The following is a 10,718-nucleotide window of genomic DNA, read 5'->3' as shown; positions in this document are numbered from 1 at the left end:
GTTATTCTGCTATTGATCCCATCTAGAGTATTTTTAATTTCATTTATTGTGTTTTTCATCGTTGCTTGGTTCCTCTTTAGTTCTTCTACGTCCTTGTTAAATGTTTCTTGCATTTTGTCTATACTATTTCCCAGATTTTGGATCATCCTTACTATCATTATTCTGAATTCTTTTTCAGGTAGACTACCTATTTCCTCTTCATTTGTTAAGTCTGGTGTGTTTTGACCCTGCTCCTTCATCTGCTGTGTGTTTTTCTGTCGTCTCATTTTGCTTATCTTACTGTGTTTGGGGTCTCCTTTTCACAGGCTGCAGGTTCGTAGTTCCCGTTGTTTTTGGTATCTGTCCCCAGTGGCTAAGGTTGGTTCAGTGGGTTGTGTAGGCTTCCTGGTGGGGGGGACTAGTGCCTGAGTTCTGGTGGATGAGGCTGGATCTTGTCTTTCTGGTGGGCACGTCCACGTCTGGTGGTGTATTTTGGGGTGTCTGAGGCCTTATTATGATTTTAGGCAGCCTCTCTGCTAATGGATGGGGCTGTGTTCCTGTCTTGCTAGTTGTTTGGCATAGGGTGTTCAGCACTGTAGCTTGCTGGTCATTGAGTGATGCTGGGTCTTGATGTTGAGATGGAGATCTCTGAGAGATTTTTGCCGTTTGGTATTACGTGGAGCTGGGAGGTCTCTTGTGGACCAGTGTCCTGAAGTTGGCTCTCCCACCTCAGAGGTACAGCCCTGATGCCTGGCTGGAGCACCAAGAGCCTTTCGTCCACACGGCTCAGAGTAAAAGGGAGAAAAAATAGAAAGAAAGAAAGAAAGAAAGAGGCTATAATATAGTGAAGTAAAAGAAAGCTATTATAAAGCAAAGCTATACAGACAAAATCTCACCCAGAAGCATATACATATACACTCACAAAAAAAGGAAAAGGGGAAAAATTAATATATCCTGCTCCCAAAGTCCACCTCCTGAATTTGGGATGATTCGTTATCTATTCAGGTATTCAACAGATGCAGGCACATCAAGTTGTTTGTGGAGTTTTAATCCGCTGCTTCTGAGGCTGCTGGGAGAGATTTCCCCTTCTCTTCTCTGTTCGCACAGCTCCTGGGGATCAGCTTTGGATTTGGACCCGCCTCTGCGTGTAGGTCGCCTGAGGGCGTCTGTTCCCCGCCCAGACAGGACGGGGTTAAAGGAGCAGCTGCTTCGGGGGCTCTGGCTCACCCAGGCCGCGGGGAGGGAGGGGTACAGAGGAGGCGGGGCGAGCCTGCGGCGGCAGAGGCCGGCGTGACGTGGCACCAGCCTGAGGCGCGCCGTGCGTTCCCCCCGGCGAAGTTGTCCCTGGATCACGGGACCCTGGCAGTGGTGGGCTGCACAGGCTCCTGGGAGGGGCGGTGTGGAGAGTGACCTGTGCTCGCACACAGGATTTTTGGAGGCGGCAGCAGCAGCCCCAGCGTCTCACGCCCGTCTCTGGGGTCCGCGCTGATAGCCGCGGCTCGCGCCAATCTCTGGAGTTCGTTTAGGCGGCGCTCTGAATTCCCTCTCCTTGCGCGCCGCGAAACAAAGAGGCAAGAAAAAGTCTCTTGCCTCTTCGGCAGCTGCAGACTTTTTCCCGGTCTCCCTCCCAGCCAGCTGTGGTGCGCTAACCCCTTCAGGCTGTGTTCACGCCGCCAACCCCAGTCCTCTCCCTGCGATCCGACCGAAGCCCGAGCCTCAACTCCCAGCCCCGCCCGCCCCGGCGGGTGAGCCGACAAGCCTCTCGGGCTGCTGAGTGCTGGTCGGCACTGATCCTCCGTGCGGGAATCTCTCCGCTTTGCCCTCTGCACCCCTGTGGCTGCGCTCTCCTCCGTGGCTCCGAAGCTTCCCCCCTCTGCCACCCGCAGTCTCTGCCCGCGAAGGGGCTTCCTAGTGCGTGGAAATCTTTCCTCCTTCACAGCTCCCTCCCACTGGTGCAGGTGCCGTCCCTATTCTTTTGTCTCTGTTATTTCTTTTTTCTTTTGCCCTACCCAAGTACGGGGGGAGTTTCTTGCCTTTTGGGAGGTCTGACGTTTTCTGCCAGCATTCAGTGGGTGTTCTGTAGGAGCAGTTCCACGTGTAGATGTATTTCTACTGTATCTGTGGGAAGGAAGGTGATCTCCGCGTCTTACTCTTCCGCCATCTTCTCTTCTCCCCCCTCAGGGATACTTTTAACAACAGAAGTGCCAAACTACAAAGAAGTGGAACCCACAAACATCGTTGAAGAAATTAAAGATGACCTAAATAAATGGAAAAACACCCCAGTTCATGGATTAGAAGATTTAATATCGTTATGACAGCAGTACTCCCTAAATTTTTCTACAGTTTCAATGCAATCCCTACCCAAGATTCAAGTTGTCTTTTTTTTTTTCTTTTTGGCAGAAATTATTGACAAGCTGATCTGAATATTCCTATGACCTAAGAATAGATAAAACAATCTTGAAAAAGAAAAAACAAAGTTGGAGGAGTCACACTAATTAGACAGTGTGGTAGTGGCATAAAGAGTGACATATAGATCAATAAAATAGGGTTTATAGTCTAGAATAAACCCTTACATTTATAATCAATTTTTTAAGTTTATTTTTATTTTTCTGATTTTTTTTTTTTCTTATGATCAATTGATTTTTGCCAAGGGTGCCCAGACAATTCAATGGAAGAAAGAATAGTCTTTGCAACAAATGGTACTACGACACTGGCTATCCACAGGCAAAAGAATAAAACTGTACTACCTCAATGCCACATACAAAAGTTAACTAAAAAATGATCATAGAACTAAAAGTAAGAACTACAATTATAAAACTTTTAGAAGAAAATAAAGAGTAAATATTTTGTAACCTTGGGTTAGACAATAGTTTTAGATATGACATGAAAAGCACAAGTGACAAAAGAAGAAACAGACAAATTGTACTTTGTCAAAATTAAAACTTTTGTACCACAAGTAAAGTCATCAAGAAAGTGAAAAGGATGGCACAGAATGAAAGAACATGTTTGCAAAACATATCCTAATAAGGGACTTGTATTCAGAATAGACAAAGAAACAGAACTCAGTAATAAAATGACAAATAAGCCAATTTTAAAATGGGCAAAGGATTGGATTAGACATTTCTCTAAAGGTAAACATATGGCCAATAAGCATATGAAAAGATGCTCAACATCTTAGTCATTAGCGAAATGCAAATTAAAATCATTAAAAAGTGAGATACCTCTTCACACCCATTAAGATAGTTATTATCAAAAGACAGACAACAAGTGTTGATGAGGATGTAGACAAACTGAAATATGATCCAGGTGGGAATATAAAATGGTGCAGCCACTTTGGAAAACACTTTGGCAGTTACTCAGAAGCTTAAACAGAGTTACCATATGATCCAGCAATTCTACGCCTAGGTATATACGTAAGAAAATTGAAGGAACATGTCCACACAAAAACCTGTGCATTAATGTTTACAGCAGCATTTTTCATAATGGCCAAAAAAGCAGAAACAATCCACATGTCCAACAACTCATGAATAAACATGTTGTATATGTATTTGAAATACTGTTTGTTACTGTTCATAACAAACAACAAGTACTGATTCCTGCTACAAAATGGATGAACCTTGAAAATATTAAGTAAAAGAAGCCAGACACAAAAGGCCACATATTGCATGATTTGCTTATAGAAAATGTGCCCAATGGGCAAATCCATAGATACAGAAAGTAGATTAATGGTTGAAGGCTAGGAAATGACTGTGAAGGGGCACAGGGTTTCTTTTTGGTATGACAAAAAGTTCTGGAATTAGTGGTGACAGTTGTATAACCTCCTCTGAATATATTAAAAACCACTGAATTGTATACTTTACAAGAATGAATTGTAAGGTATGTAAATTTTATTTTTAAAAAATCAATAGAGATTGACCAACGCTGAGACATACCCTGGGAAAGTAAGAAAACTTAAATTTTAAAAACCCAACAACAATCCAGGATCCAATAGGGAAAAAATATTAGGGTTGCCTCTGGCACAGAAATATTAATTGTATGTGCCCAGAAAGGGGGAGCAAATCTGACTGAGTTTTGAATTAAAGATTATTATTCAAAAGTTTTATACCCAAACAAGTTGTTATTCCTATACAAAGGTTACAGAATGATAATCTCAAATTTATAAGAACTGAAGAGATGCTCACTCCTGAACAACTGTTGAAAAATCTAGCTAAATAATAAAATTATTTAAATTAATAAACTCACAAACAGTTACACTGAAAAGACTGATGATATTGACCCCCTTTAAAAAACACATAAAATGGTGATTTTGCTTATAACATGGAAGAAAAATGCTATACTTCTTAAAAATAAAGCTAATCAATACAGTAGTAATACTACCATAATGAATTGAGACAACATTCACAAAATTAACGAATATTGTTATGTTGGGGGAAGTGTGTGTAGGTGGAGAGTGGGGAGAAGTAGGGCAAGTGCAACCAGTTTCTTAATTTTTTATATAATGGAGTCAATAGATACTATTTCATATCTGAGTGGTACATTGAGACAGTGGCTTAAGCATATTTGTTAATTACATGGCTGCTAAGTTAGCAAAAAAAAACAACTCAAAGAAAATCATATAGCAATAAAAAAAATGGAAAACAATAAGAAATCATTAAAAATGATAAGAAACCCTGAAGAACCAAAACAACTTTGAAAGAGAACAACAAAGTTGGAGGATTCACACTTCCTGATTTCAAAACAGTAATACAATAACACTGTGGTACTGGCATAAAGATAAATAGATCAATGGACTAGAATAGAGAGCCCAGAAATAAACCTTTGTGCCACATGGTCAAATGATCTCTGACCCTTGACAAGGGGCCAAGACCATTCAACAGGAAAAGAGCAGTCTCCTTAACAAATGGTGCTGGGAAAACTGGATATGCACATGCTCTTAAAAAGAATGAAATGGGGAAAAAAAAAAAAGAATGAAGTTGGAGCCTTATCTTACATCGTATACAAAAATTACCTCAAAATGGATTAAAGACCTAAAACCATAACATTCTTGGAAGAACACACAGGGGAAAAGCTTCATGGCATTGGACTTGGTAATGACTTCTTAGATATGACACCAAAAGCACAGGCAGCAAAAGTAAAACTCGACAATTGGGACTACATCAATATTAAAAATTTCTGGGCATCAAAGGACACAATCAACAAAGGTGAGAAGGTAACCCACTGATTGGGAGAAAAATTTATAAATCATATATCTGATAAGAGGTTAATACTCAGAATATGTAAAGAACTACTACAACTCAATGACCAAAAAATAACGCGATTCAAGAATGGGCAAAGTACTTGAATAGACATTTCTCCAAAGATGATATACAAGTGGCCAAGAAGTATATAAAAAGATGCTCAATATAATCATGAAAGAAATGCAAGTCAAAAACATATCACTTCATACACACTAGGATGCCACTATAAAAAAAAAACAGAAAATAACAAGTGTTGACAAAGATGTGGAAAAAGTGGAACCATTGTGTGCTGTTGGTGGGACTGTAAAATGGGCAGCTGCTGTGGAAAACAGTAGGGTGGTTCCTCAAATAATTAAAAATAGAACTACCATATAATCCAGCCATTCCACTTCTGGATATGTAACCCCCAAAATTGAAAGTAGGATCTTGAATGGATATTTGTACACTCATGTTCATAGCAGCATTATTCACAATGGTCTACAGGTGGAAGCAACACAAGTATCTATTAACGGATGGATGAATGAATGAACAAACAAAATGTGGTATATACATACAACGCAGTATCATTCAGTCTTAAAAAAAAGACAATCCTGTCAGATAGTACAACACTGATGATCCTTGAGGACATTATGCTAAGTGAAGTAAACTTGTTACTTAAGGACAAATACTGTATTCCAATTACGTGAGGTACCTAGAGTAGTCAAATTCTTAGAATGGTGGTTGCCAGGGGCTTGAGCATAAGGTGGAATGGGGAGTTGCTATTTGAGTCAATGTAGAAATTCAGTTTTGCAAGATGAAAAGAGTTCTAGAGATGGGTGACGGTGATGTCTGCCCAACAATATGAATGTATTTAATACCATTAAACTACACCATGCACAAAAACAAATTCAAAATGGATTAAAGACTTAAATGTAAGAACTGAAACCACAACCAAAAAAAGAGACAAAACTTCTTGAAGAAAACACAGGCACTAAGCTCTTTGACACTGATCTTAATAATTTTTTTTTGCATATGTCTCCTCAGGCAAGGGAAACAAAACCAAAAATAAACAAATGGGACTACATCAAACTAAAGAGCTTTTCCACAGTGAAGGGAACTATCATCTACTGAATGGGAGAAGATATCTGCAAGCAATCTATCTGATAAGGGGTTAATACCCAGAATGTACAAAGAACTCATACAACTCAACATCAAAAACCCAAACAACCTGATTTTTAAAAATGGGCAAAGGATCTGAATAGACATTTTTGCAAAGAAGACATACAGATGGCCAAGAGGCACATGAAAAGATGCTCAACATCATTAATCATCAGGGAAATGAAAATCAAAACCACAATGAAATATCACCTCCCACTTGTCAGAATGGCTATTAGCAAAATACAACAAGTACTGGCAAGGATGAAGAGAAAAGGGAACACTCGTGCACTGTTGGTGGGAATGTAAATTGGTGCAGCCACTATGGAAAACAGTTTGGAGGCTCCTCACAAAATTAAAAACAGAACTATCACATGATCCAACAATTAACATATGGGTATTTTTCTGAAGAAAACAAAAACACTCATTCGAAAAGGTATATACACCCCTATGGTCACTGCAGCATTATTTACAATAGCCAAGATATGGAAGCAACCTAAATGCCCATGGATAAAGAAAATGTGGTGTATATATTTATGAAATGGAATATTGCTCAGCCATAAAAAGAATGAAATCTTGCCATTTGCAACAACATGGATGGACCTAGAGGGTATTATGCTAAGTGAAATCTAAAAACCAAAACAAACAAACATAACAAAACAGAAACAGAGTTATAGATAGAAAACAAACAGGTGGTTGTCAGAGGGGAGGTGGTGAAGGGAGGAAAGAAATAAGTGAGGGAGATTAAGAAGTCCAAACTTCCATTTGTAAAACAAATGAGTCTCGGGTATTAAGTGTACAGTGTGGGGAATACAGTCAATAACTATGTAATATCTTTGCATAGTGGCATATCGTAACTAGATTTACCGTGGTGTTTGAAATGTATAGAAATATCAAATCACTATTTTGTGCACAGGAACTAACAGAATGTTGTAGATTAATTATACTTCAGAAACAAGATAACAAACTCATAGAAAGAGATCAGATTTGTGGTTAACAGAGGCAACGGGTGGGGGGAGGGAGTGGGAATTGGTTGAGGGCAGTCAAACTTCCAGTTATAAGGTAAACAACTCTTAAGGATGTAATGTACAACATGATAAATAAAACTAACACTGCTGTATATTATAGATGAAAGTGGTTAAGAGAGTAAATCCTAAGAGTTCTCATCACAAGGAAAATATTTTTTTCTATGTCTTTAATTTGGTATCTGTATGAGATGATAGATGTTCACTAAACTTACTGTGATAATCATTTCATGATGTATGTAAGTCAAATCATTATGCTGTACTCAAACAAACAGTGCTGTATGTCAATTAAATCGATAAAACTGGAAGAAAAATAAATAAACTAGAATTACAAAGAAAAAATGGTTAAGATGATAAATTTTGTTATGCATATATTACCACAATTAAAAATAATAAAGAAAAAGAAAGAAAACACGAGAATCAAATACTTAGGAATGAATTTAGACAAGAAGGTATAACACTTGTACATTGGCAACTACAAGACCTTACTGGAAGAAATTAAAGACCTAAATAAATTGAAAAACATCCTGTGTTCATCGGCTGGAAGACAATGTTGTTAAGATGGCAATAAACCCCAAAGCAAGCTACATATTAAATGCAATTAACATAAGATTCCCAACAACCTTTTCAGCAGAAATGAAAAAAAGCTGATCCTAAAATTCATATGGAGACACAAGGGCCCTGATTGGCCAAAACAGTCTTTAAAAAGAACAAAGTTGGAAGACTCATACTTCTCAATTTTAAAACTTACAACAAAGCTCCAGTAACCAGATCAGTGCAGTAATGGCATACAGATCGGCATATAGATCAATGGAACAGAACTGAGAGCCTAGAAATAAACCCTCACATCTATGGTCAACTGATTTTTGACAAGGGTGCCAAGACCATTCAATGGAGAAAGAACAGTCTCAACAGCTGATTTTGGGACAATTCCATGTGGAAAGAATGTTTGACCCCTACCTCATACCATATAAATAAATTAACTCAATATACATCCAAGATGCAAATGAAAGAACTAAAAGTATAAAATTCTTGAAAGAAAATATACGGACAAATCTTCATGACTTTGGATTTGGCAATGGTTTCTTAAATATGACACCAAAAGCACAGGCAACAAAAGAAAAAATAGGTACACTGGGGCTTCACTGAAAGTAAACTGCTGTGCTTCACAAAACAGTAGTAAGTGAGTGAAAACACAACCCAGAGAGTGGAAGCAAATATTTGCAAATTACACATCTGATAAGATTCCACAATCCAGAATATATAAAGAACTCTTACAACTCAAAAACAAAAAGGCCAAACAACTTAATTAAAAAGTGGGCAGGGACTTCCCTGGTGGCTCAGTGGTTAAGAATCCACCTGACAACGCAGGGTTCATGCCCTGGTCCAGGAAGATCCCACATGCCACGGAGCAACTAAGCCCAGGCGCCACACTACTGAGCCTGCACTCTAGAGCCCACGAGCCACAAGTACTGAGCCAGCAAGCCACAACTACTGAAGCCCACGCACCTAGGGCCCGTGCTTTGCAACGAGAGACGCCACCGCAATGAGAAGCCCACACGCCACAACGAAGAGTAGCCCCCGCTCGCCACAACTAGAGAAAGCCTATGCACAGCAACGAAGACCAAATGCAGCCAAAAATTAATTAATTAATTAATTAATTAAATTTTTTAAATGGCCAACAAGCACATAAAAAGATACTTAACATCATTAGTCATTATGCAAAGGGAAAGGCAAAACAAACCACAATCAAAATGACAATGAGTGTGAGATACCACTTTGTACCTACTGGGATGGCAAAAAAAAAAAAAAAAAAGTAAACAAAGAGTGTTGGTGAATGTGGAGAAATTGGAACCCTTAGAAATTGCTGCTGGGAATGTAAAATGGTGTGGCCACTGTGAAAAACAGTTTGATGGTTCCTAAATAAGCTTAAAATAAAACTACCAAATGACCCAGCATTTTCAACTCTTACATGTATACCCAAAAGAACTGTATGTAGCTGTTCAAATAAAAACTTGTACACAAATGTTCATATCAGGTCTATTCACAATAGCCAAAAGGTAGAAACAACCTAAATGTTCATGAATGGATGAACACATAGACAAAATGTGTCTAAACATATAATGAAATATTATTCAGCCATAAAAAGCAATGAAGTACTGACAGATGCTGGGACATGGATAAATCTCAGAAAGATTATTCTAGAGTCAAAGAAGACTGACACAAAGGCCACATATGATATGATTCCAATTAAATGAAATAACCAGAATAGGCAAGGTCACAGAGGCAAAAAGTAGATTAGTGATTGACAGGGGCTGGTAGGAAGGGGGAATAGAGAGTAACTGCTTAATGGGTATGAGGTTTCCACTAGGGTGATGAAAAAGCTCTGGAACTAGATAGTGGTGATAGTTGTAAGACACTGTGAATATACTCAGCGCCACTGAACTGCATACTTTAAAATGATAAAACTGTAAACTTTGTTACGTATATGTATTCTAGTACACACACCAAAAACCCCTCTATCTGCATCCTTTCCCCCTACCTCCTCTATGGAACAAAAAGCCTCAATCTGTGTCTGTCCCAATTTTTGGCTTACTTTAAAAAAGAGTCTTATTGTACTATTTATATGTGTAATTACTGTCATTTAATACCTACCAAAAAGTCAATTGAGAAATAATATTTATGGTTAAATGTCTGAATGTTTTGTGCCTTCTTTCAGCTAAACTAGTGGTCTCCAAATTGTTTTGATCATGGGGTCCCACTGATAAAATATTTTTGAGTACAAACTACTAAAGTAGATACTTATTTATAAATTATATATTATTGCTGTACTCATGCCCTGTAAAACATATACAAAAATATAAATTTTAAAAGGTTCATACTCCAATGAACCATTTTGCAAGTATCCCTATTTGGAGAGCACCTCTCCAAATCAATTTTATCTTGGGTTAAAGTAATGGTCTGCATTTACTGACCCCTTGAAATCTGCCTTTATGGAATTCCCTAAACTAAGGCCCTATTAGCCTTACATGATTGTTGTTACTGAGAATGTACTGTAAGGACGCCGTTGAGGATTTTGTTACACCACAACGCCTTCTTTATGAGGACAGACGAGAGAAATTTAAGAAGTCTCAGTACCAGAAATATCTGTAATGCTTTTGAAAATTTCGCTTGCTTTTATATTCGAGTTATGTAAGTGATCACAAAATTCTAGCAACACTAATTGCTAGACAACATAAAGCAAAATTTGTGGCTCATTTTTAGCAACCACATCCACAAGGTATCAACTTGCCTTCCCGTCACTCTTAATTCTTCATGTATTTATTTTTCAAATCATGTTGTA

This window comes from Balaenoptera borealis, assembly GCF_965194805.1.
Source record: "Balaenoptera borealis genome assembly, contig: HAP1_SCAFFOLD_1286, whole genome shotgun sequence".
NCBI classification, from domain to species: Eukaryota; Metazoa; Chordata; class Mammalia; order Artiodactyla; family Balaenopteridae; genus Balaenoptera; species Balaenoptera borealis.
This window is presented reverse-complemented; position numbering follows the sequence as displayed.